This window comes from Tyto alba, unplaced genomic scaffold (assembly GCF_018691265.1).
Source record: "Tyto alba isolate M040663 unplaced genomic scaffold, T.alba_DEE_v4.0 Super-Scaffold_2, whole genome shotgun sequence".
NCBI classification, from domain to species: domain Eukaryota; kingdom Metazoa; phylum Chordata; class Aves; order Strigiformes; family Tytonidae; genus Tyto; species Tyto alba.
The window spans coordinates 89,394,543-89,420,246 of NW_024881282.1; the positions used below are offsets into that span (position 1 = coordinate 89,394,543).

At 45.2% G+C, this 25,704-nt stretch overlaps 1 protein-coding gene across 1 annotated transcript in view; it reads left to right on the plus strand.

The window, feature by feature from the left end:
• The window catches only part of UBE2H (ubiquitin conjugating enzyme E2 H), a 57,093-nt gene that overhangs the window by 754 nt on the left and 30,635 nt on the right, over positions 1-25,704 (plus strand). The gene's annotated exons all lie outside the window — the stretch shown is intronic.

Below are 25,704 nucleotides of genomic sequence, written 5' to 3' on the forward strand. Positions count from 1 at the left end.
GCCCTGCACCCCCCCTGGCCTGCAGCCCAGCCGCCGGGGGAGGACGAGGAAGAGGAGAGCAGCTCCAGCAGCCACAGCCCAAAGAAAGGCTTTTGTGGTGTTTATTATTATTTGCTCCCTGATTTCAGCCTGCGGTTCACGAAGCTTCTGGTGCCGGCTTAGGGATTTATTTTTTTTGGGGGGGGGGAAGCAGGGGGCCCCCCACGGGGACTGGCTCGCAGCTGACCCATGGCTGGGTGACGGGGGTGTGGGCGAAGGGCTCTGGGCCCAGGACCCACAGCCCATCTCACAAGAAGTCCCATTTATGTAACACCCCAGGTTGGGTTAGGCTTTATTATTTTCATTTTATTCCCCCCTTTCTGCCATAGATCTGTTTATATTCTTCTTCCTTATTTTTATTCTTGGCCCTTTCCAGGGTGGCGAATCCTTTTTCTCTCTGTCTGGAGTGTGGGTGGCATTGAAAAATATCATTGGGAATTTGGTTCTAGGATTGTTTTATTAATAGTTTTTGTTTACAAGGTGGCGGTGTGTGCCGAGAGGGGGTAGAAATGACAAGAGTGGCTGAAATGTTTTTCTGCTCTATTGGCTGAACGTGCCTGACCTCCCTCAGCAGGACTTGGGTCTGGTGGCTCTAACTTGGTGGTGTCGAGGGGTCGAGAAATGGGTCTGATTTAGTTTCCAGAGTGAGATAAACAAACTTACTTGGATTTTGTGGGTTTTTTTGGAGGGGGGGGGGTGAAGGAGGAGCAGCACCGCTCCTGTTTGTGGCATGAGGGTGGCTTATCGAAGGAAACTTCTGTTTGACGTTCAGCCTGCGCGTTTCTCTCTACAAAGCTGTTCTTCGTGTATTTTTCGCCTTGTTTTTAAGCAAATAGGAAATGACTACCGATCATGCTTGAATCGGAGCTATTTTTATCTGGGGGTTTAAAGTTACACACATGTCATACTCTGCCGAACGCCAATTGCGATCGATGCTTAATCGCACCGGGAGGAGGGTCGGGAATTCCAGCTGTTTAGTGTGTGTGTGGGGGAAATAAAATCTTTCTTAGGGATAGTCTGGAAAGAGGTCTGGGCCAGAGAGGGGCTGAGGCCCAACCTGATCCGCTGCTGCTCTCCTTTCCCCTCCCCCTCTCTCTCCTTTTTTTTTTTTTTTTTTTTTCTGTTTTTTTTTTTTTTTCTCCCCCCTTTTTGTTTGATTTGTAGCCGGCATCTCCAGCGATCGCAGCATTTTAGGAGACAAAGAGCAGGTTTTTCTGAAGTGGCTTCGCTCGCTCTGTATTTCTAGCGGCGGCCGGGCCGTGCAGTGGTAGGTAGAAAGCCCCGAATATCTGGGATTCCTCCCGATGCTGGGTAGTTTCCGCTCTGCTCTCTTTCTTCCCCCCCCCCCCCCCCCCCCCCCCCCCCCCCGTGACAAAAGAAACCCAAGGCTTTTCCAAAAGCCAAGCTCTTGTTATTGTCAGCGCAGCCTTCCCGGTGTTTTGAGGGGTGAGGGTTAGAGCGGTCGGTCTCCTGCGGACAACAAACTTAGGAAGTTGGATGTGTCAGATGGCTCTCCTCACCACTCCTCCCTCCCCAGCCTTTTTTGTTTGTCTGCCTGACTTGCCTCGCCTGCCCGGGGTGAGCGCAGCTCGCTAGGCCCAGGCTCCCGAGACGCTTCCCTGGGGAATCTTCCTCTCTGGAAGCTGATCGGAAATAAGGGTCTGGCTCCAGACGTGGGAGTGAGGAGGCTCTTGGTGGTGACCAGAGGAGAAGGGGCTCGTCTGAAGGAATGCACTTGAAGGCTGCTCCTCCCTGGGCCTCGAGGGTTTTGTTGTTGTGTAGGGTTTTCTTTTTTTATTCCCCTTTTTTGCTGCCATTTTCATTACAGCTTCTCTTTTCAGCCCCTTTTCGTGTCTCCGATAGAGAATAATGGCATGGATTTATGGCCTGCCAAGGGCTACCTTTTTGAGTAGGGAGGGGGTGATGGCCAGAGTGAATAACACTGCTGCCTTCTCCTGCTCTGACAGGTTTAGGAGCCGAGTGGGGTCTTTTTATTATTCCTCTTTTCAATCGTAACACGTCCGTGTCCTTTTGTGGATGCCTCTTTGTGAGCAGGGAAGGGAAGAGGTTGCTCGGCTCTCTGGGGCTGGAGGGAGGGCAGAGCTCTGTGTGTGCGTGTTAATGTGTTGAACTGATGTTTAATAATCGCCCGGACGATTATGTGCTGAAACTCTGAGTCACTCATTGTTTCTCCCCTGATTGCGTTGTGCAAACGCTGGGGAAGGGCCTGCAGCGGGGAGCCACGCTGCCTTCCCTCTTGGGGGGTGGGGGCTGCTGCCCCCCCGCCCCCTCCACGCTCGCCCAAGTTTCCTGGGTGACCTGCATCCTTGCAGAGCGGGGAGCGCTACCTGCGAGCATGGCTTTGGAGGAAGGCTCCGTGTGCCCCCCCCTCCCCCCCCCCCCCCCCAAAAAAAAACACCTTGGGACCCGCTCGCTGGTGGCCTGGAAGCGCGGGGGTATCCCACGGGTCTGCCGGGAAGCGCTCAAGTTCAAGGCCAGGCCTCCCCAGCCTAGACACCCTTATTCTGGTGACTTTGGGGGGCTGGGGGGGGGGGGGGGGTAGGAAATCCCAATCATCAGCTTTGGGGCGAGCTGCCGGCCTTGGAGCCCTGTTTGCAGGCAAGAGGCCTCGGGCAGAGCTCGCAACTCCGCGGATTGGCTGCTCTGTTACTACCCGGAAACCGGGGCCGGGGCGGAGCGAGCCGGCAGCTGATGGGGTGCCCCAGCCACTGTGTTTACACCCATGGGGGGAAGCACCCTGGCACCCCACAGCCCCCCCACCCCGGACCGCGGGGCGGTTTGCCGCCAGCTGCGGCCGTTCCAAGCCGGGGTTTATTGTTCTACGCCGGGGGAGCAAAGCGGGTGCTCCAGGGTGAGCTGTCTGCAGCCTCCCCTTGGACGGGAGTTTATTTTGTGCTGATTTATTTTCCTCCTTTTGTGGATAGATGCTCCTGGCTGGGTTGTAGTCCCTGAGCTCTATTTTTGAGCATCGGAGCTGGAAAAGGGAAGTGTCACCCTGTTTTGTGCATGAAAGGAATTATAAATAGTGCCCAGCTTCATTTGAATCTCCCTGTTCTGACCAGTTTAAGGAGCTGAACGTTTGTAATGCGTGTCGGAGCTACCAGGGAGCGTAATACACGGAGCCTTGCGCTCCCTTCTAATTTTAGGCTTGTCCTGAGTCAAGGAGAATAAAGGTACAAAGCTCCTTAGTTTACCTGCGGAGTATTTTGTAATCGCAAAACTCCCCGTGTTTGCTCCGATGAGATCAGCTGAGGCAAAGGGTAGGACACAGTTTACATTTGGGATAAATTCCTTTTTATGTTCATTATAGGCTTACACCACACTTATCATCCTACTTGAACACCTTCCAAGAGTCGTGTTGAGCAATAGGACGGTCACGTGGCTTTGTTCTCTTTGGCCTGTCCCCAGGGGAAGAGCATGTGCGCTGGAATGTCTTGTTTTGGTAGGGTTTGGTGGTGTTTTGTTGTTTTTTTTTGTTTGTTTGTTTTTTGGTTTTGTTTTTTTTTTTTTTTTTTTTGTTGTTTTGGATTTTTTTTTTTTTTTTAAGAATAGACATTTCTGGAAACTTTTCTAAGTCAGAATGTAAATTTTAAAATGTCATGCTACACTTCTTTCTGCTCTACTTCTGGGGCTCCGTTTTAATGAGGTCTCCAGGGATAAGGATAATTGTGTGGTGGTACTTCAGAATGCACAAAGATGTGGCAAGGGCCCCATTTCAAAACTGGGAGAACCCCCCCCATCCCCAGAGCAGTCAGAAATGCTGGCACGGGTTGTGGCTTATAAATAAAATCCAGTTAAATGCAGCTCAGAATGTATAGTGCTACCTGTCGTTACGAGAACTTTTAAATCCACAGATCATTCTGCCAAAACCAAACCAACTAGAGGGGGGGGGAAAAAAAAAAAAGTAAATTGTCTTTGTTGCCAAAATGACAACTTTCAAGGGTATCATCTTGCTGCTTTTAGAGCTGAATGCGGCGTCTTTGCTGGTGGCTGGATTTTTTTCCCCGAAAGGATGGGCTCTTGGCTGGAACTGTAAGTTCACTCTTCCATTGTTGCCTTGTCAGTTTGATCGCGGAGGCTATTGAAGCTCGGGCTTGTCGAACAGACCTGAAAGCACAGTGCACCTGCTTAATCATATAATTGCGATGGTCATTGAGATGAAACTGTAGAATATGAATTCTGTTAAGACCGCTTGGAGGAGAGTGCCTGTTCTAGCTTGACATCTCAGCCCTATTTAAAATAAGAAAAATAAAGCCTTTGTATCGCTCTGCGTTTGGGTAATTTTAACTATTTCTCCATCTCATTCCCCACACTCAGAGCAGTGATTTTGGTATTCTGAATCGTACAGCAGTCGTCTTTAGGATTATGCTTATGGTACCCAGTTCTTAAGACTAAACTGGCATTAGATTACTAAATGCTGATTAAACAAATCGTGGAGGCTGTTTCTTTGTAGTAACAGTTTAAAAAGGAAAAAAGTGTGCACAGGATTTCAGTAAAACACGTGGCTTGCCTTGTAAAATGGTGTCCCTGCTCTCCTTTCTGCTGCTGTGTCTAGAAGGGCGTGCTTGATATTTCTTCTGTCTTTTCTAGTGAAGCTATACTGTGATCTAGGCAGGCTTGGATTTGTAGTAGGTGATTGTTTTTAAGTGTCATCACGACTATCTTACAATCCCGGCAAGCTTTTGGAAGCGCGTCTCGCTGAGTGCACTCCCACGTGTTCAACATTTCTTAGCAGCAGCAGCCAATAACGTTAGCTTCGAGCATGGCTGCGAATCTTGCAAACCCTGTTAAAGTCTTAATATGTAGGATTAAGCAGAAGATGCCCCCTGATGAGGCTCTGCATTGTTTAATTTGCCAGGGAAATATTACATTTAATCTTCAAGTAAGTACAGCCTGCATTTTGTCCTGGTTCTGGTTATCGCTATGCACTGGCATTAAAATCATGTTCTTTTTTTTAAAAAAAGAAAAACAAACAAAAAACCCCCAAATATAAAAAAGGATCCTATGAAAAGCTTGTAAGCAAAGCTTTGAGGTTTCTGGACACTTGCTTTGTTGACACCTGAGCGGCAAGCAGGAGGAGCTGCCCTGTGTTGTGCTGCTGCCTTCCCCTCCTGAGCTCATGGAAAGCAGAGGTGCGCTCATGCGGAGCGTTTTCTTACTTTGTTTTTAGAAGAACATCAATGAATCGCTCCTTCAAACACGTGCTTAATTGCTGCCTTGCCTTGTTGCCTACCTGTTGTACCCGGAGCAGGTTGAGCAGACTGTTAATCTGGAAGTTGAGGGAGTAAATCCCGCGAGGTGCCCGGTGCCTCCTTCGGAGCGGAGGGCGCGCGCGGAGCTTGCGCCTCGCCACGGGATCGCTCTGGGAGAAGGCGGTGGCCGCTTGCTCCGCAGAAGCTCCAGGTTTGATGCCTCCGTGTGGATGCTGGCAGCGAGGGGGAGATGCCTGAGGACACTGGGGGGGCAGGGGGGGATGGTTGGCAGTCCTGCCCTCCGCCCCAAGGGGCAACTCGCTGCACAGGCTTTCACTTCTTGGGCAAGATCCCATTCTTGGAGCCCTCTGTCCTCCTCGGTTGCAAGCAGAAGCAAAGGAGTGCTTAAATTAAGAGTCCTGATAGGCTTTTCTCCCCGATTGTTTGTGGTTTTGGTTTTTTATATTATTTATTTTTTTATTTTTTTCAAGCAAGGTAAAGCAGCAGGAATTGGGCTGTCAGGAAGGGAAGGGTGCATCTGAAACCGCCCCAGCACAGAGGCATTGCTGGTTGCAGTATAACTTAATGTTCTCGGCACCTGTTGGTACTTGGTGCCCTTCTTAAACCATGATTTAATCGGAGTCATAACCAGGATAAACACATAACAGGTTGTTGTTAAGGCAGGAAAGTGCCCACAGTTAAAGCGACAGGCTCCCGTATGGAGTGGGTTCCCAGCCAAATAGCTATTCGTTTTACTGTCTGCTTAAATTAGAGGTGATGTGATGCTGAGGGAGAGATGTCTGAATTTTCTGCTTTGCTCTCCTGCTGTTCTGGACATCATTCTGGCAAGAAAAAATGAGAGATTGCTGAATAACATTTTTTTAATATTGAGCGTGAATTATATATGTGGGTGTGCGTATAGGAGTTCAGCATTTCATTGTGTGTCTTATTGTGTGCATTCAGCTTCCCTCCTTTCACTCCCTCCATTTCCCTGTGGATTTTGTCCATGTATTTCTGGAATAATGAACATAGAGCGTTGCTCTTTGTTTTTCTTCACCAAAATAGAGCTCGCGTGACTGAAGAATCATACGACCTTGCCATCTCTAGTTTCTACTAGGTCATGCAGCCTGTGTGCCAGTGCCTGTCGATTCTAGCAGGGAGCTTATGGATGAACTGCCCTCACCGTTAGTTAGAAAATGCCCTGCGTGATGGATCTTTTACCACATCCCAGGGAAATGGTCCAAGTTAGGTTTATTGTTGGCACAAGTGTGTGGTTCTCCACCCCCCCCCTTCCCCCCCCAGTTTTTTAGTCCTTTTTTCCACCTTCATGTGATGTTCAGAATTGTTTGTTCCTTGACACTGATACCAGCCAGCATTTGCAGAGAACTACAAGCACTCACTCATCACTAAGGCAATCTCTGTTTAGTCTTTGCCAGGCTCTTCCCCCTCCTGTCCCCGCTCAGTCCCCCCGGCCTTACGACCACTCACCTCTAAATGCTGTCTCCTCATCTTCAGTCTCCATCTTCTTCCAGCTCCTCAGCCTCTCTGATAAGGATCTGTCTGAGACTGAGGGTGGATTTAGTCTCTTGGAAAAAGGTGATTTCACTACCTCTTGGGCTTGTGTAGCCATTAAGGATTCTCAGCAAACTGGGACAGGTACTAGATTCAGAACTAAGACTTTTTTTTTTTTTTTTTTTTTTTTTTTACTGTTGCAGCTTCCAAGAGCTGTCCTCTAGTCTTGAATCATTTGACTTATTCCCTGGAGCAAATTGATTCAGCCTTCCAAGAGAAGCCACATCACTCACAGTCCATTTTCTTGGCATTAGGTATTTTAAATCAGGTAGAGGGGTGGATCTGTGCGTATCGTTCTTAAACTGAGGTGGTGGTGGTCTGTCGACTCTAATCCCTTTTAAACGGCAAATTACAGAGGATGACTGTATATTCTACATGATCCATACACAGGAAAACACAGGAGGTGGTGTGGACTTCCAGGTATTAGTGACTCAGTGTGAGGAAAGGATAGCCATTTTCGATCGTTTTCAGAGGGTCAAATGCTGCTTTTCAGAAATGATTGCATTTTGCTGGTGCATGCTTTCTTTGGACTAAATGCTAGGAGAAAGAAGCGTAAAATATTTTCTTTGAGATTGTACAAATAGAGTGTCTGGGTGGATTACTCTGAAACGTTTTGCACTATCTGGCTGTAGCTGGTTTTAATATTTTTTTTTTGTGATACTCCCTTAAAAATTAATATTTTAAATTTATGTTAATGTTTTCATTAGGAAAAGTCTGCATTTATGACAGTTGCTGCCCTTTAGGGGAGCTTAACCCTGGAGGCATTTGTCATCCCATGTGAAAGGTTGAGGTTAAAAGCTGACAGTTGATTGTTAGATAAATTCTGCATTATTTCCAAATTCCAGTGGGCTTTTCACCTGGCCTTGAGCACTCTTTCCTGTGAGAGTGGTGGTGGGGGACTTAGCATGTAAATTATAGATGTGCAAATCATTGCGGCCTTCCCGACTGCCTGGGTACTCTCTGTGTAACAGCTGATTGTTTCTAGTCAGTCGTCTGTGGACCTTTTATAATGACTATTGGGACAGACTATATTCGAACGGAGGTGAACAAGAGGGGATGAGGTAGTGGTATGCATAATGAATGAATAGTATTGAGGGAGGATGAATAGTGTCCTGTCCGCCTGCTCCTGGCCCCTGAGCAAGGTATGACATTGAAAGGTAAGATTAAGCATGTTTGCACTGGAGAGACAGACTCTGGCAGGCCACAAAGTCTGAGATTTTGACTAAAACCAAACAGGGTTTAGGGATAGGATCCGGTACTTACGCAGTTATCAAGCATACCCCCTGAAAAAAGTAAAAATCAGTGTGCAGTAGTAAAGCAGGCCCTCATGTCCCTGATTAACTTCTAGTGTGGTAGATGAATAGATGCAAAGTTAAAAAGATTGATAAATTATTAACTCAAGCACTTTGACATTTCTTGATGGGTTGTGCTGCTTTGTTTTGTCTTGACATTGGCAGGACCAGGCATGCTCTGGAGCTGCAAAGCAACGCGTCGGGGCAGGGGTGAATGTCCGATGAGACACCCGTTTGTTTTTTTTTTTTTAGCAGAAAAGCTGGATGGGAACATAAACCCAGGCTTTCTGCTGAGATCTGACTGGAGGTTGAAAATCATTTTGCTCTTAAAGGCGTTTCTAGATCAAAATGTTATATTAAAACTGTGCTACGAAGCTATTCGATCACCAGTGTGGACATGGTTGAAGAGTTAAGACTCACCTTGGTTTTAGGGGCAAATGAAGCTGCTCCTTTAAGTATTTCTCAGTCAAGTGTGAATGGTTTGAAGCCAGGTCTTTTTTTACTGTGGAAAGAAGCAGGTTTGGCTTTTACATGTGTTTGGGGATGGGGGCTGCTGGCTTTTAAAACACAGATATCAGCCTCTGCACTGAGAGGAGCCTGGTCCTTTGAAAGCTGGAGGAAGAGAACATGGCATGGAATTGGTGATAGATGAAGTCCAAAACTTGCCTTCATGTCCTGGCTGTTCCCAAGCTGTTTTGTTTGGGGAAAATGCCTTCTTTTTTTTTCTTTTTTTTTTTCCCCTTCCTTCTTTTTAGGGGTGGGGAGAGGTTTCTCCCTGACGATACATTCAATGAAAACTTCTTCATCAGGGGAAACTGGTGGAAGCTAATGCTCTCCTTTCTGCTGAAGGCAAAGGAAACTGGTTATTTTTCTTCCGTCTAATACTATTAATTCAAACTGACTGACCTTCCCCCTCAAATCTTCAAAGCCAACACAGCTGAATATGAATGCGTGCGGAGTGCTGGTTTCACATAGCAGCAAGGCAAGTTTTAAACCTCGCAATAACTGGGCTGCTTTTATGCTGAGCTCATGTTCTGCGTGAGAGATGTGTCTGTGCCCGTGGTACTTTGGGAGCAGTCCTCCATAGCGGTGCATTGCGATGCTTCTTGAAGGTATCTACTTAATGCTTGGTGGTGGCAGTTGCAGTTCGCTTGGAAGAGAATGCCATGTCGTGGACTGATTTCCGCAAAAGTTTTGGTGATGGCCTTGCTTTGTAATCCTCTAATTTGTATGACAGGATTGTAAGGTAAACAAGGCTGAAATGAAGAAACAACCCTTCTAGGAGTGAAGAAGCACTTATCCTGGAAATGTCAAATCTAACTGCGATGTGACTCAGCATGGTTATGTTGACTTACTCCTTGGTGCTACCAAAGCCACCTCCTACTTTTTTTTTGTTTTATTTTTCTTTTAAAGCTTTTAACCTGCAACTGTGTCAGTTGTGAAATGAGGGAAGCAATGAAAATAAGGAAGCTAAATGATTGGCGTTTTGTTTAACAGGCCTGGCATCATAGGTAACTTAATACTCGTGGCCTAGGGGAGGAATCCATGCACGGTTATTGGGGTAAGCTTAGATCCCAAGAGGAGAATGTGGCTTTGAGAGCCTGGGGGGGACGACGGTCAGTTGAAAAGTTGAGATGTCAGAAATCAGATCCTTGTAACTCAGTACCGGAGTCTGTGTTCCCTGAAAGGGAAGGTATGCGAGGAGGTGTTAACTCACCCTTCTCGTGGCTGACAGGAGCGATGGCACCCTACGAGTGAGCTTACAGCTAGCGCTGCTTCACGCTTCTTGAAAAATTGTGGACACCATAATGAACTCCTGTGTTTTGTGTAAAGCTCCAAGGTCTTGGATTTAGACAGATTCTGGCATGCTTGCAACTGCTGAGAAAGTTATAAGTTAGTCATAATCCAGGTTTCTTTTATTACTTCATGGTTTCTGGCACGTTTTCTTTTGTTTGATGTTGGCAGTGTGACCAGAAGGCTGCCATGAAAAGGTAAGTTTAAATACTTGCCTTGTTTCAATCAAGAAGGAGATTGTTCCAATAAATAGCCAGGCTCTGCTAACTTTGCACAAGGCAAAAGCAGTGCATTTTACATGTGGAGAAGAGTCACAGCGCTAGCAATGGGGATGGGGGGGGGGGGAACTCAAAACACTAGTTGTGGTTAAGCGCAAAACTGAAGAAATACACCCCCCGCGGTTTCAGCAAGTCATTTAAACTGTGAACCCTGTTTTAGTTATTGGTGACTGCTTGAATTTCCCCAGCGTAATAGTGAGACTTGCACCTTGCCAAATGAAACAAAAAATATTGTAAAATTGAAATGATTAGCAATAATGTACTCATAATATTAAGCCCTTGAATCCATGAGAAAGCACTATTTTGCATTTAAAAGCATGCCACAAATGTGCATGTGCTCTGAAAGAAATAAGAAAATTTGCTGACCCACTGATGTGAACTTGATGTTCAGTCCTGTAAAGTTTATTGACCACTGGACAATTAAACCATCTGCCTGTTCTCTGCTGCTAAACTCAGTCTTACAGATTTAGAATATAGATTGTTTAGGAGATTCTTGGCTTACATTGAAGCTAGAGGATTAGATTCTTGCGTTAGGATTCGGAGCGATCAAATGCCAACGTGGGAGCTCCCCTCCCTGAGCTGCTTCGCATCAGTTCCTGCAGACACATGTCAATTTGTGCAGATCCTCAGGTGCAGTCCCTTGCCTCACCTTTACAGTGACTCCTACTTGCTGAAAATTTGTCCCTTCGCACTGACCTGCTGTAACTTTTTAAATGTCAGTTCTCTGGAAAAAGAAAAAAAAAATCTTTTGTCACTTCAGCGTGATGCACTGGAAAAAGATTCAGGGCAAAGAAGATTTGCCTGTTTAGTCATAGCAAGAAATGTGTTTTGCGGGGTTATTGTCAGTGTGGGGATTCTAGCAAAGACAATTTGAGGCTGTTGTGTAAGGGTGCCTTGAGAGAGCCCAGGTGCTGCCGGTGCCTCTTCAACGTTGTGCACATGGTTTGGGGGCCTTATGAACTTTACCCCCATCAGTTTTTCTCTGGAGTTGGTTGCATAAGTGGGGATCGTGTATGAGAACAGCTTATGTTATAACCAGCTGGTTTGAGTCTGAACCAGCATCTCTGTCATGCTAGAGCCAAAAGTTTTGGTTGTCTGCTGATGAATATTGCATTTGATGTAGTTTGCTTTTTTTTTTGGACTTCAGTTTATCTTTTCTCCAGGGCTTCCTGCTTGGTGTGGCTGGATGCAACAGGTTTCTTCAGGGCCAGGAGTTGCATTAGTTTTGGGGTTTTTGGTTTGTTTTTTTTTTTTTTTAAGAGTCTAGGAATATGTACAGCTCAGTAGCAAGTGAGTCCTTAAATTGTCCTCTGTGTCTCTTGGTGGCTTCCAAAGTCACAGGTTTCTTCCCTGCTACCTGAAGTTCAGTGTAATTAGGACACTTCAGGATATTTTGTGTGCAACTCTCTCTCACCAGTTTTCTGCAGACTTGGAAGGCACAAGAAGTGAGTCTTAAGATAGGTGAACTTCATCATATGCTCTGTACATTTTGTTTTATTCCAAGTAGCAGCTGGGGATCTGTTGCAGAGCGCTCGGGGAAAGGCTGCACAGTCAGGTGTACGGTGCTACGATGTTGAAGGCTTTTGCTTCCCTTTTACAAAGTGTTTCAAACCACAGAAAAACTCCTTAAAGGAAAGAGGGTCCTGAGCTGGCAGGTTATGTGCTTTTGCGAATAAGTGTGCCTCGTCACTGGTGTTAGTTTTCTCTTGCTAGTTTTCCTTAATACACAAAAACTGTGGTCAAGAGCATGTAAAACATTCAGGGGTGGAATGTTCACGTAATTTTTGCAAGATACAGGATGGATCAGAAGCTGAAACCGCTTTGGCTCAGTCAAAGCCGTTGTATGTAGATGGGAATCGATAACTACTTTACCATTTGGTTCTCCTGAAGTCACCCAGCAGGCATCAGGACTTTGCAGCATGCATGTTCTTCTCTTAGGAACTGAATGAAGCTGACCAGACTGCCACATGCGTCGCAGAAACCCACATCAACTGTTTTTTAGATCATTACCAGAGTGGACTAAATTTAGCATACGAGCCAGAAGTGTGAGTGTATCCAGCCTCCTGCCCGGTCCCTATTTCTGGGCTGGCAGCTTGGGCTGTGCCCTACAACTGGTTACACATCTGCTGAAGACGAGGGGTGAAATCCCTGCCTGCTTTTTCGTTTTAATCACACAGAGCAGGGACACAGCTGAGGTTTGTTTGCAAAGTTCCTGAAAAACACTGTATGAAGCAGAGACACAGTTGTAGGGAAGAGCGCAGGCAGTTTGCTGAGCTAGTAATAGGATGTGGAGCTTCTCACTCTGCACATGATAGGCTTGAGTCCAATCTAGGGTTGACAGTGGCTCTGGGTGGCCAGGAGGAAAAGCCTGTCCAACTTTTGGTTGCCTGTGTATCAGCTGGCTACCTCTGTAGCCCAAAGGTGGTGGATTATTGAACTCTGGTTGCTGCTGGAGATTGGCACAGGTTTGGGGGTAGGAACAACTCATGCTCAGAGCGAAGGGGGAAGCACTTTTCTCATTAACCTTAAAATACATCTCAAGTAGAGAATGTTCCCACCTCTCTTCTTTCAAGCCCCCCATCTCTGCTAAAATTGTCAAGATGGCAGAGATGAGTAAAGGGGGGAGGAAAATAAGTCACTCTGACACTACAAGGGAAAATTTCAAGACTGCTGGGAGCACTGTGCTGGTTCTGCAGTTCCAAGCTGTCCTTTATTTTAACTTTTGTGGTTGTTTGGGGATTTTATTTATTTGCAGTAGCACACTGGTTAATTGGAGGGTTTCTGTGGATTAATAATGTTGTCATTCAAAATGGCTTAAAGCGTGTCAAGTCTGCTTAATTCTGATTTATTAAAGAAGCCTGTGATAAACGTGTGTCTTTGAAACTCTCACTGGGTCTGCCAGGGGTCACCTGTAATTCAGAGCATCTGGCAGAGGTCAGCGCTAGGCTTTCTGTTCTGTCCGGGTGTAAGTTTTGGGGCGCTTTTTCAGCTCATCTCTGAAGGAGGAGATACTTCAAACTTGGTGACAAAATCCCACCTTTTCAGGCAGCTGTGCCCACTAATGACTAGACTGTGTTAATTAGTTTTTAGTGCAGTTGCAGTAGTGTTCCTTTGTCCCTTCTATAATGGTGATCCAAACAGATGATGTCAAGGAATCTTCTGTTTCAGTTGAATTTGACTAATGATAAGAAAACACTGCCTTCACTCTCCAAAGCTCAGTAACGCAGTCTAAAAGCTGGGAATAGCAGTGGCCTAACAATAGCATTTACATTGATAGTGTGACTTGTATTATGGTGATGTATGCAAAACTCAATTACAAAGGTTTTTTTTTTTTTGATCCATGTAACAAACTTCGGGTTTTGTTATTCCTGCAGGAAACCTTGAGACAAGTGTTCTTCCTGCAGCTCTCAGAAATATGTGGACATAAATTGGGATGGCTAATTTGTAAAACTCCCTTGGGCTCTGTTTTCAGATAACTGATGTGCTTCTCGTTAGGGAGTTGAGAGGGAAGGGGGATAATTTAAGCTTGAGCAGATGTGCTAGAACAAGCTTTTGGATCAGAAGCAAAAGGGCTGGGTGATGAGCTCCTGACTCCAGCAAGTGCAAACTCACTTCTCTGTCTCGGCTGCCTTCTCCAAGTGGACTTGTCACTTCTGCTGGGTAGGAAGCTTTGCTTCGGAGAGCTTTAAAATGGCCAGTTGTGAGAGCACTTTCCAAACCCTTCCAGGGAAACTTCCCAGTCTCTTTCCAGCCCTTCCCATCTGTATGGCTCAGAGGTGCTTTCAGAGGAAACTGCTTGGCCACAGCAACGAGGACTATGTGTTCTTGTGTTTTAGAAACACCCTCTGCTGTTCGTGTTTTTTTTTTTAAAAAAAACACCTGCCTTTTTCCCTTCCTCTGATTGTGGTGGTATCGCTTGTGCTGGAGTGGCTTTAATGAACCCCTGCCTTCCTGTGAGGTGCTGAGATCGGAGGCTTTGCGTAGCTAGAGAAAGCCACAGCACTTGAGAAATAGCCCGGGCAACTTGCTTTTGCTTCTGGTGCAGCTGCTGAGCTAAAGCCTGGTCTTCAAAGCCTGGAAACTGTTTGTTTTTTTTTTTTTTTTTAAAAAAAAAAAGGTATTTGACATGCCTGAATGCAGTGTGGCGGGTGTCCCAGGGTGAGGGCACCCTCCGTTCTGGGCACCGGTGCCACCCCGGCTCTGCCTCGCTGTGGTTTTGTTGGTGGCTGGCGAGCTCAGGCCTGCTGGTGCATTCACATCTACAAACAAAGCCCCAAACGCTTTGTTAGGCTTCTTCCTTGGCAACCTTTCTGCCGCGTCCCTAAAGCTTGCCTTTCCGTTGCACAAGGAAGCTCGTGTGGGGATCATTGTTAGTCTCCAAGTATGGCTCTTTCATGTCTTCCTCTCAAACACAATGTATCTTTATACCTTAAATTTCAGGAAAATCCTGTGCAGTTAAATCCTTTGGGAAAGGCCAAAAACCCCTCGGAAGTGCCCGAGACTTTTAAAAATACTTGTTCACAGGCGAGTGTTTAACTTCTTGGTACAAAAGCCAATGGTAGGGGCTGGATGCAAGAGGAATTTCTGAGACTAATGGAAGCACCAGCCTGATTTCTTAAATTTCCAATGCTGATAAAGTGGTGAACTTTTTACAGGTGGTTTGGTGATTAACTGACAAAGCCATGCCATGTTTGCAGTTAGAGTTAGTGGCTTGATGGATGGGAAACGGCATGTATTGACCCTCTGCCTAACCCTGGAAATGTGTGTCTATGGGTATTTTCTCGAGACTTGATACGTACAGCGTAAGCCAACCTCACTTGGAATAGGTTGAAAGCCGAGTGATTGACCCAACTTTGTAAAGTAAACCTTTAAATGCAGATGGCTAAATGGACTGAACAAAATAAAGCTGGGGCAAAACCACTTGCCTGGTGCACCTTGCCCATTTACAGCCATCACCGGGACATTGTGGATCTGTTCATGGGATCTCCTGAGGAAGCACTGGATAGGCTACAGTGCCCCATTGCTCTCATGGCATAGTAAGACTAAAGGAGATAATTGATTTAATAGCGATGACAGTGACATATTGGATTGTTGTAGGCATCTGTGTACGAAACTGTGGCATGCAGGAAGCTCCTGCACCTTTTCTTTTAGCAAAACTGAACTGCAGTTTCCTGGTACGTGGGACTGTTTCGTGTTTTCTCTATATTGCTGGTGACCTAGAAAGAAGGGAAGCAGTGTCTATAAGCTTCAGCTGCTGTGTGTAACCAAGGGCTGAAAGGTGCTTGTTCCTAAATAAGTTTTTTTTTTTTTTTTTTAATGCTTTGGTTTGAGAGAAAACAGTGTATGGTCTGTGTTGGAAACTGTGGTCGTGGTCGTCATAACTTCACCGGTTCTGTGGTTCAGATATGGAGTAAAGTAGTCTCTTGCTGTATCCTTCAGGTCATTTGTTTGGGTTAAAGAAACCCAACAACATCATGTGTAAAATCCTGTCTGAGCTGTTCCTTTAAAACATTGTTCCTGAGAGATCTTTTAACAAAACCAAGGAGGGGAGAAGCAAATCTGATCCCTCCAGAAGTTCTGGCAGGCTCTGTCAGGACTCCTTGCCGTAGCACAGAGGAGAGGACAAATCTGATCCTTGTGGTTTTGCAAGCAGTCTATAAAAGGCTTACTGCACTTAGGTTCCCTGTCACCATTTTCAGATGTGCCCTTACAAGGTGTGGGTGCTGTATCACAGACTGGTTAATGACAGCATTTGGTTAATGGACGTATCAATGTAAGCCCCTTTGCATAGGCAAGAGGTAGACAGCCCCAAGGGCCATGTTCATCCTAACGATTTTCCACCTGCTAGTGAGCCAGTCAGCACGTGGTCTGCTGAACCTGAGAATCAGCAGAAGAGCAGAATTTAACTTGTTCTTGAGAAAATGTAGTTCTAATAAAGTGGTTTGAAAGGAACAGAAATCCACAGGTGCCTGGGGGTACGATCCACTCTGAAACAAACACCTTTACCTGGTAGAGCGTTGTGTGTTACTTCAAATTGGGCCGTTAGAGGCAGTGGGAAATCTGGATTGAAGCCACGCAATTACTTTTCTCCTGTGTTACTTGAGGTCAAGGGAACTGTGCTAATCTCTAGCTTAATTTCCAAATTCAGTTTGCTTTTATTTCCTACACCCATGCTATAGAAATACCAGTGGTTTCTGAGATTTGTTTTACAAGCTTGTTTCTTTGAGGACTGGCAGATAACAACCCTCCTCCAGGAAAGCTCAGAAATGCTGGAGCTTCTGGCTCAAGTAGCAAAGCATTCTGTAACAAACAAATGTAAGTTGTGCCCTGTTCTTCAGAGGGAGAAATAATTTCCAAAATGTCTTTGAGAGACCTTATCACCTTTCTGCTTGGTACAGAAAACACCTGGATGGGTAACAGGTCAGACCTAGGATTTTGGATACTAAGCACATAAGCTTAGGAGGTTAATTGTTGTTGAAAGTTGAAGAAGCTTCATGAGGACCAGTGCTGCTTAATTTTCACTGGCACTGTCCACTTCAAAGCTTGCTCTGGGCTCTGAGTCTTATTTACGGTTTAAGCGCAGCTTGCTCTAGCTGGCATTTTGAATGGGTGTTGCTCTCCAATCTGAAGAGTATGGTTTACAAAATCCTTTAAAAAAATCCCAATGCAGGTGTGACCTCAGTGAGCAAGAAATACGTTGTTAAGTATTTCCATGTACTCTCATGTCTGCTGGTGTGGGGTTGGAAGGACCTCTGCAGAACAACACTACACTATAGATAGCTTTAGTATCCTTGGTGTAAGAGGTGCTTCTGGAGCAGCTCTGTCTTTTGTTTCTGCTTGGATGTTTCAGATACTCTGCTCCAGCTGTCGGCTCCCTTACATGTCTAGCAGAGATCAGCAAAGCAAACCTCTTCCATAGGTCCAGTTTTAAAGCAAGTGGAGGCAATACTTGTGAGTAGGTGTCCTACAGCTATCTTTCCAGTCACGTTGCCAGACCCTTTTGTACTTGTTAGAAAGGCAGCCCAAGCAACTAACTGTCTCGCTCTCATCGCATATGCTTATCACATGGACCAGTTCTTGGTGTGTTGCCAGGGGTTTTGCACTAAACCAGCACTTCCTGATGAGTCTCACCTCTGTTGTGTCTGTACACAAAAAGAAAAAAAGAAAAAAAAAAATCCCACTGAATTATGTTCCTGGCAGGCCATGGAAAGCTGTCGTGGTATGTTATCCTGATTCCAAGGGAGCATGATAGTAGACAGGACTTGTTTCTTCCCCCCTAGCTGTTTTAATAGCTCAAGCTTGAGTTTGTTTGTGCGAAACCTCTGTTAGAGAGGACTTCAGGATTTTTGTTGAAGAAAAGTCCTGGTCCCCCTGAAGTGTTTATTAAAACAACTCTCAGGATTCCCATATTTAACACTTTCTCAATTCAGTGTTACGATGTAATTCAAGGCAATGCAGTTTACCAGCATCCCTTCGGTGAGTCTCTGGGGCCCAATTCAGCATCCCTTACAGGCAAGAAAAGAAAGATCCCTGGCAAAGGGGAGCAAAGAGGATGGGGACTCTGGATCCAGAACTGGTAACTGCTCTGTGCCAAAGCATCTTAAAATTAATCTGGTGTTCAACAGAATATAACTAAATTTACCAGAATGAAAATATTTGCTTTGACACTTTTTCTTTCCACCCATTAAACTCTTTATCTTGTTCAAAATCAAGAACTTGAGATATTGCTAGATTATTTTTTTTTTTTCCTAAATAAAAAGCTGCTGACTTTCTCTGCATCTGTCTGCTTTGACTACAGACATGTCGCATCCCAAGGGCTTTACAGCCTGAGGAGATGGTTGGTTTTACATTTGGGGCTTTATGTGGCTGTTGCCGAGGTGCCTTGACATGCTTGCAGTTTCTAAATGACTAGGTTTCTTGGAGTAAAAAAGCATTTCAGTAAAGTCTGCAGAAGCCTCAATCAAACTTCACTTGAGGGAAAAGGCCACATCTTAAAATAATACATGTCTTTGGGAAGTCTAAAGTAGTGAAATACTCCAACTGCACAAACATGTGAAAAGCATTTTGCTTTTAACAGACCTGGTACATTCTTGTAAAACATGTGATGAGGCACAGCCCCCAAAACACAGTTAAATCTTAGGCTTGGTGTCAGGCCTACCACACATTTGGGGTCATGCTCTTAATTCTGTGGTTTTAGAACTACGGTTTCTCTTTCAGAAGCGTTTCAGCACTTGAATCCTCACAAAGAGGAAATCAACTCTACCCAACACAACTGGAAAAAGAAATGATTGTATTTTCTCCTGATATTTCACTTAAAACCACTTGAAATTTCTCGCTTGTTTGAGAACTTTATTATTCATACATTAAATACTCTGTTCCCACAAGTATGTACAATCACCATGGTAACAAACTTCTCTCGATGGAAGCTGCAGCAATGCAAATATTGTATCTAGTGGTTTAGTTCAGAGACAGCTGTATGGCCATGTAAACTACTACTGCTATCATCTTCGATGCTTCTGGATCTGACTCTGGTTTCCCTCGTGACTGACTTTAAATGTCAGTGTAGTGAGTTCTGTGGCTTCTGGCTTGGTGGCTGGCTGAGAGCGCAAGGTTCCCGATTATTTCTGCTTTGTTCACGTCAGGTGAGCAGCTTGTAGTGAGCTCTTCTGGGGAGCTCAAGCATCAGGTCAGAGCAGGGGACCTTTCCACCTCTCCGGTTGTCCCAGAGAAGCCCAGGCCCTTATGCTCCTGCGTTGTGGCTCTGCACGTTGTCTTCCTTGCCAGTCCTTTCTGGTAGGATGCTTTCCTCGAACTGTGCAGTCATCTCCTGCTAGGATCCATTTAAGGAGCTTGCTAACTGACAGTTGTTTATAATTACAGACTAATTGCACTTAAATTCTCCTGGATTCTAGTGTGTCCTCTTCTATTGAGATTCAAAGAAATCTTGTGCTTGTGGAGGCAATGCTGTGTGCCATTGTGGTCATACATAGGAGCAGCAGTTAAGCTGTATTGAACGCGACTTCATTCTTCACTCCCTTTCATCAAGTCCAGTCCTTTCCTTTCCTGTTTAAAAATCTTGTGTGCCAGCCTCTTCTCACTTTGACTAATACATCTCCCAGCCCTTCTTGAGCAGCACCTCAGCAGCCCCTGCCCAGGTCACAGTTTTAAGTGGTTTCAAGCCATTTCCACCCAATGTGCTGCTCCTGGGACCGACCAGCACCGCGCGTAGCACCAAAACACAGTCATCCCATAAGCCAAGCTCTGCTGCAATGCAAATCAGAAGGTGTCACCTTGGGCACATACATGTTCTCATCCTGAATTGCACTTGACTAACAATACCTAGTAAAACAAGGGCCTGGTGCTTGTAAGTGTTTTGTTCTTCCTTGTCTGTAAATGCAAATGAATTGCACGGTAATCAGCGCTGCAAAACTGGAGTTTGGCTACGGCGCTCGTTATCTACTGTCAAAGTGACTCTGATTATGTTCCTGTCTAATCTGGTTTTGAAGGAACTTCTGGTGCCACCGCTGCAATTAAATGTTGATCTATCCAGCGGAAGCTTGAGAACACAGTTTTAAACAAGTTCATTCCAATCTGTTTTCTCTATGGAAAAAAAAATATGTAACTATGTGATCTATCTCTTTTTCTAAACAAGTTGAAACTTCAAGGGAGCAGCACAGAGTTGGGGAGGGCAATGAATTAATTTGTTTTCTGAAGGAAAAGGGCAGTATTATGCAATCCAGCATGGTATGAAACATACCCTGTTGTCTTTTTGTGGTGGTTTCCCTTGCTTCTGGTGAGGGAAGAGCAGGTTTGAAGCCTGGAGTGTAGGAAAAATGCTGACTTAGTTTCTATCGGTTTATAGCAGGCAACTTGTATGCAAAGTGTCTTCTGGGGAAAGCTGGCTTTTCCTTCTGCCTTTTCCTTACTCCAGTTTCTTGGCACAAAGTTTAGTGGAGAGCAGCCAGGCCTAAACCATCAGGATCTCCAAAGAAAGCAAGCCTGATAGGAGGGCTTGCTGGAGCAGCAGGTCCTTCTCCCAAAACCCCTGACTGCACTCACAAGGTGTCTTTCAGTACACGTGGCTCTGCTTGGAAATTGCCATTTGATGGGGTTGCTGGTGACTTGGGTGTTTATCTTGGGGAAATGTGCCATCCTTGACATGAAATTGTGTGAAGGATGCGTGCAGAATAACTTAAGAAAGCTTGCTTTTGTGCGATTTCTCATCTCAGTCGGTTAAAATCTGGTAAAGGAGTGGTGAGTGAGGGTTTGTTTTTTTTTTTTTTTTTGTTTGTTTGTTTTAAAGCAAAGATGCATTTGTAACAAGAAAGTGCTTGTGTGCAATAAAATGAAAACTTGGTGACCAAGCATGCAAAAGCATTTTTGCTTCCAAAGCATTTTCAGCTGCAATCATAACCAGCCATTGTCTTGCAACGAGTGAAACCACCTCTGTGTAATGCTGTCCCCAGTGTACTTGTCGCAGTGGTAAGAGGGGTGGAGGGCTGAGAAAGCTGGTTGTCTTCAGAGTTTTCCATGACTGCCCACGAGTGACTTGCTGTCCTCCTTCTTTACACTGTAGGATTTCAGTGAATTTTGTGTCTTTTAAAGCTGGGGGATTCCTGGGCAAGCCCAGTTCAGATGAAGGAAGATTGAGGTTTGCCCTGGGTGCGTGAAGATAAACTGCAGATTGCCCCAGTGCTGTCTTCCCTTCTCAGGGCTGGTGCAGACCAATGGGGCTGTGGATACCGACACCAGAAACTGTGCAACGCAACATCCTTGGCAGAGAGCAAACCTATTTCTGGTGCTAGAAAACCCCTTTGCTTGAAGCTGAAAACTGTGAGTGGTACCCTGTGGCAATGGGAATAACTAGCTTGGGAGAAAATCAATGGATTTTAATAATCTGAATGGGTTTAGCCTGGAGTTCTCAAGAAGTTTGCTACAAACAGGGTGACTAAAAAGTGCTGCCTTTTGCTGCTCGAAGAAATTACAAGAGGTTTGGGTTTCTTTTCTTTATAACCTTTTTTGCTTCTAAGTGTCCTTTCTTCTGGTGTGCCGCAGGGATAGATGGAGAAGTCTGAGGAAAGTTAAATGGGAGTAAAAGGCAGGGACTTTTACTTGGGGAAAATAAGAATGAATATGCCTGATGCTTAAAGCATCAAAGCCCTTGCGCCGGCTGTGGTTTCACGTGCACAACTGGCACCTCAGGTAACTCGTATCAGATAAAAGCAGGGAGTTTAGAGGAGGCAAGGCAGCCCACAAGGGCTTGGAGGCAGGGAGGCAACCGAGCTGAACTTGCCCTTTTGCTGTCCACGTGTCGGTGTAACTGGTAATGCTGCTAAATCACAGGGCTCCTTTCAGATAACTGCAGGTTGTGTAGGTGTTTCTTAGAGTGGAACTCATTTGCCTTTGTAAGAAAATAAACGTGAATAGCCATAAGTCCCAATATTAGAGACTATTTATGTTGCAAAATTCTGCTTGCAAATACTGCAGAAGAATTCACACCTCTGATGCCTCAAAGAAGCAAGAGCGGTGCTTTCTGTACCACAGGCAGCTGGAGTGGCCGCTCCTCCATCGCATGGGTGGAGTAGTGGCACTCGCCGCCTGCAAAGCTCTTCGCGAAGCAAAAAAATCAACTGTATTAATCTCATTTTTAAAGCTCCCTTTGTCACAAAATATGGCAGGTTATTTTCTCAAAGATGGGTTCTCAACTGCTTCAGTGGCAGACCTGGATGACTGATTTTTTTTTTTTTTTTTTTTTAAATATACATAGGTGTGGTCTTATGATTTTCTCTCAAATTCAGAATGTCTTCCCTGGTGAGGTTCTTCACCTGGAAGGAAAGCTCTGGACAAGTCTCTGTAAGCAAGAGAGGACATGGGAGAGATCCTCAGAAGGCAGGGACTTGCTTTCGACCTACCTGTGACTTCTATTGAGATGCACATAGATAAATATACAACTTCATTTTTCCCTGGAGCATTCCATCTTTCTGCTTTGTCTGCCTCTTTGGGACAGGCTGCTCATGGCCATTTGTGTTGCTGGGCTTGCAAAAATATTTTCAGTGAAATAGTTTTATCTAGAAAACTGATTTTCCTAAGCTTATAACTTATGTTAATTTTAAATAAACTTAATGAAGGGTTTTTTTCAGGCTAAACGTTTGCCAGGAAAAAGCCACTCAACCCTGCAAACAGACTAGCCATCTGTTGGCCGTGATGTTCATCTGGGATTTTGGGAGATCTGAGTGTGAAGTCGGATCCTAACAATTTTTTTTTATTACTGCAGGGGAGATCCAGCCCTACGGTGGTGGGTGGCCCCACACAAGGATGAGGGAATGGGAACTTGACCCTGGAAGAGGCAAATCCGCAGTGGCCAGTCTATTTCTGACTGATGGTTGGGCAGTCTCTCTTTCTCTCCAGATTTGAAAGGTTTTGTGTGTTTTTTGTCCCAGTGCAGAATGGGCAAAATGCTTTAAATCACTTTTCGTTCTGACCAAAGAAACAATTTCCTACAAGCTCAACCCTGAACAATAGAGCCTTGATCTTGATAGGGGGCTGTGGATGTTACTGTAATGCTAATACGTGGCGCGGTTGGCCTTTGCGCTTCTGGCACATTTCAGGCACTATATAGGGAGTCTGTAATCAGCCGCAGAAAAATTCCCTTCTGTGTCTCTCCTAGCAACCCCTTCTGAACTGATATTTGAAAATAAGCTCGCTTTCTATATTATCGTTTAAATATTTTCAAATTTACTGTCATTAAAATTCTCTTAATAGTTTTGGGACTAAGAGAATTTATCTCCAGGTCTTCAGGACTCCCTTCTAGTTCCTGTGGTCTTAAGGTAAAGCTTTTGAACTTCTTATCTGTTAAAAACCTGACTTGTATCCAGATTTTGCTCTTTTCTCTTGACTTTTACACCGGCTATATTTGACACAAAGTCAAATTAGTATACTGAGATGATAAGGAGGTAAAAGCAGCAAGGCCATAAGTCACCTAGACTAGTAGGAGCAAGCTGAGAGTCTTGAAAGGGATTTGGTTGTATTTTTGTTAAACGTTTTAGCACATGTGATGTGTTACAGGCTGGTTTTGTAGCTCTGTAATCTTGACCCCATATACACACAGTGCAGCCGTGTGCCCTGCTGTGGAAACAAGGCAGACTGCTCACACCGGTATGAACCACTGAATTGCCACTAGAAGTGAGAATGTTAAAGTCTTTAAGCATTACCTGCTTGTTCTCTTTCTGCAAATCTAAATAATGAAGAGTGCAGTGTCAGAGAGCGTGGGCTTAAAGGAGTTTGGACAGAGTAGACTAAAACAAGGTGAAGAGTTTGTGGTCTTCCCCTTAAATGCTGGCTGCATGTTTGAAGTCCTGAGTGCTCGCAGGAGTGTTTTCTGCACAGATTTATGTCAGGAGCTGATGAACAAGGAGGGTGGGAATCCTGGGCGCAAGTGTAACTATCCTGGGAGAAATGCACGGGGGTTGCTGTGAACACTCTTGTCACCTTAATTGTGGAAATCTTGCTCTGAATTCCTGATGCTCTTTCCCTGGGGCTTCCTGAAGCTGTACTCAGTTTGCTGAAGACCTGGAGCATTTCTGCTTCCTGGGAGCTACCTGGGCTTGCTGCGGGATCAGGCCCCACCTAGCTCTGAATGCAGGAGAGGAGGTTTATTGTGCCCCAGGTATGACTGGGTTCCTTTAAGCCTTGTGGGTCTCCAAACTGGCAACTCTTTTTTTGGATCTGAGATGGCTGATTAATTGCTGGTGTGTTTGGAGTGGGATTCATTTGGGATTTGGTTTTTAGACGTCTGCCTTATGGAAAAAATCCCTCCAAGCTGAGAAAATAGTTGGGTCAGAGCCTGCGTTCTTTACTCTGAGATACACTGCCATGAGCTGTGGTGGAGCTTTCTCCAGGAATGCGGTCCAGACAGTCCTCCCAACATGTCAGGTCCCCTCTGCTGTTCCCCCATGTTTTTCCCTTGTGCTACTAGAGGGTTCCCTGGTTCGGCTTTGTGGGATGGAGAAGCCTTGAGGTCTGCTTTGGGTTCTGGCCTTCCTGGAGTCCCAGATGTGCAATAAATATTTCCTTTTCTGAAGACTTCCTGGAGATGGAAAGAGCTCATAGGGTATAAAAGTTCTTCTTTCTGTAATTGCTCCATGCACTTTTCCTGCTGATGCTCTCAATTATTTTGCTAGTGGGATTTTGAGATTTCAAATTCCTGGGCATCTCTACCTTTACAGAAAATTTGGTGGAGATGGGAAAAGGAAGATGGTTCACCCCACTTGTGTTATAAAGTGGGGGCTCACCTGGTATTCACCTCATGCCTAGGAAAGAGGGTTCCCCAGCTTCCTCAGATCTGGTAATAGATTTCCAGAGATTTCCCCTTTGTTGCTGAAATTCACTTTGTTTTCAGTCTCTCCCCAAACTCTTGTATCATGTTAATAATAAACAGTGTGATTGTTCCCAAACCTAGCATCTGCATCCCAATACCTATACCTTTCATGAACCTAATTCACTTGCTGGGTTTTTTTGGTAGGAATTTTAGGTCCTTGCCACAACAGGAACAGTAATCAAATAAGGCATCACATTGCTTACTAATAGTTTTTTGAACTTGGGAACACCAGGATTGAATCTGAGTGCAGAAAACTCTGCTTTAATTTATGGTCGATATTAACTTGCAGAGCCAAAGAGCATATAAGCTACAGCTGCTCAGGAGCTTGCTCTGAAGATCAGGCTGGGAGAGCTGTTTTTTATTAAGTGATACTGGATTTAGTCCCAAGTAAAACCTGTATTGTATTTAACCTGATCCGCGAAGCTGCTGCAAGTGTTAACATACTTCAGTATTAAACGTTTCACTCTCGGGCATCATCATACACAGCAGGTTTGTGTAAGAGCCCATTTCTAAACCTGGAATAGTTATCCATTAGGTGAGTGTGTACACTTTCAAAGGAACTTAAGCTCAGACAAGCCTGTATTTAGAACTTACTGTCATGGTAGTGACGTGAAAAGATCTGGTGACAAGCGTCCCTCAACATCAGGTCTGAAGCAAGCTGCAATACTTCGGTGCTAAGCTACTCTCCACAAACCTGTAGGGAGGTCGTTTTTCTCAGAGATGGCTCTTAGCAGAGAAATCCCTTGCACAGGGGGCAGTTAGGCATCGATTTGCTCTTTGTGAGCTGCTCTTGGGTGACTGCCAGGTGCAGCGAGCTACTTGCCGTTTAACTGTAGGGCAGAGCAGCTTATGCTGAACCAAGAAAACTCTTGAGCCAAAACAAACCGCTATAAACTTTTCTCCCTCCCCATGAGAATGAGGGGAAGAGGGTTATTGCGTCCAAATTCTTTTGGAGCTGGCACTGTGGGAAAACTGTCCAATCTGGGAGTCAGTGTACTTGAGGAACTGTAATAAACCCTGATGGACCCTGAAGGTGGGACTTGGATCTCCTTCATATGAGTATGCACACAGACTGCCGGTGACGGAATTGGCACTTCTGAATACAGGAGCCTCTTCTCTTAAAGTAATTTATGACGCAC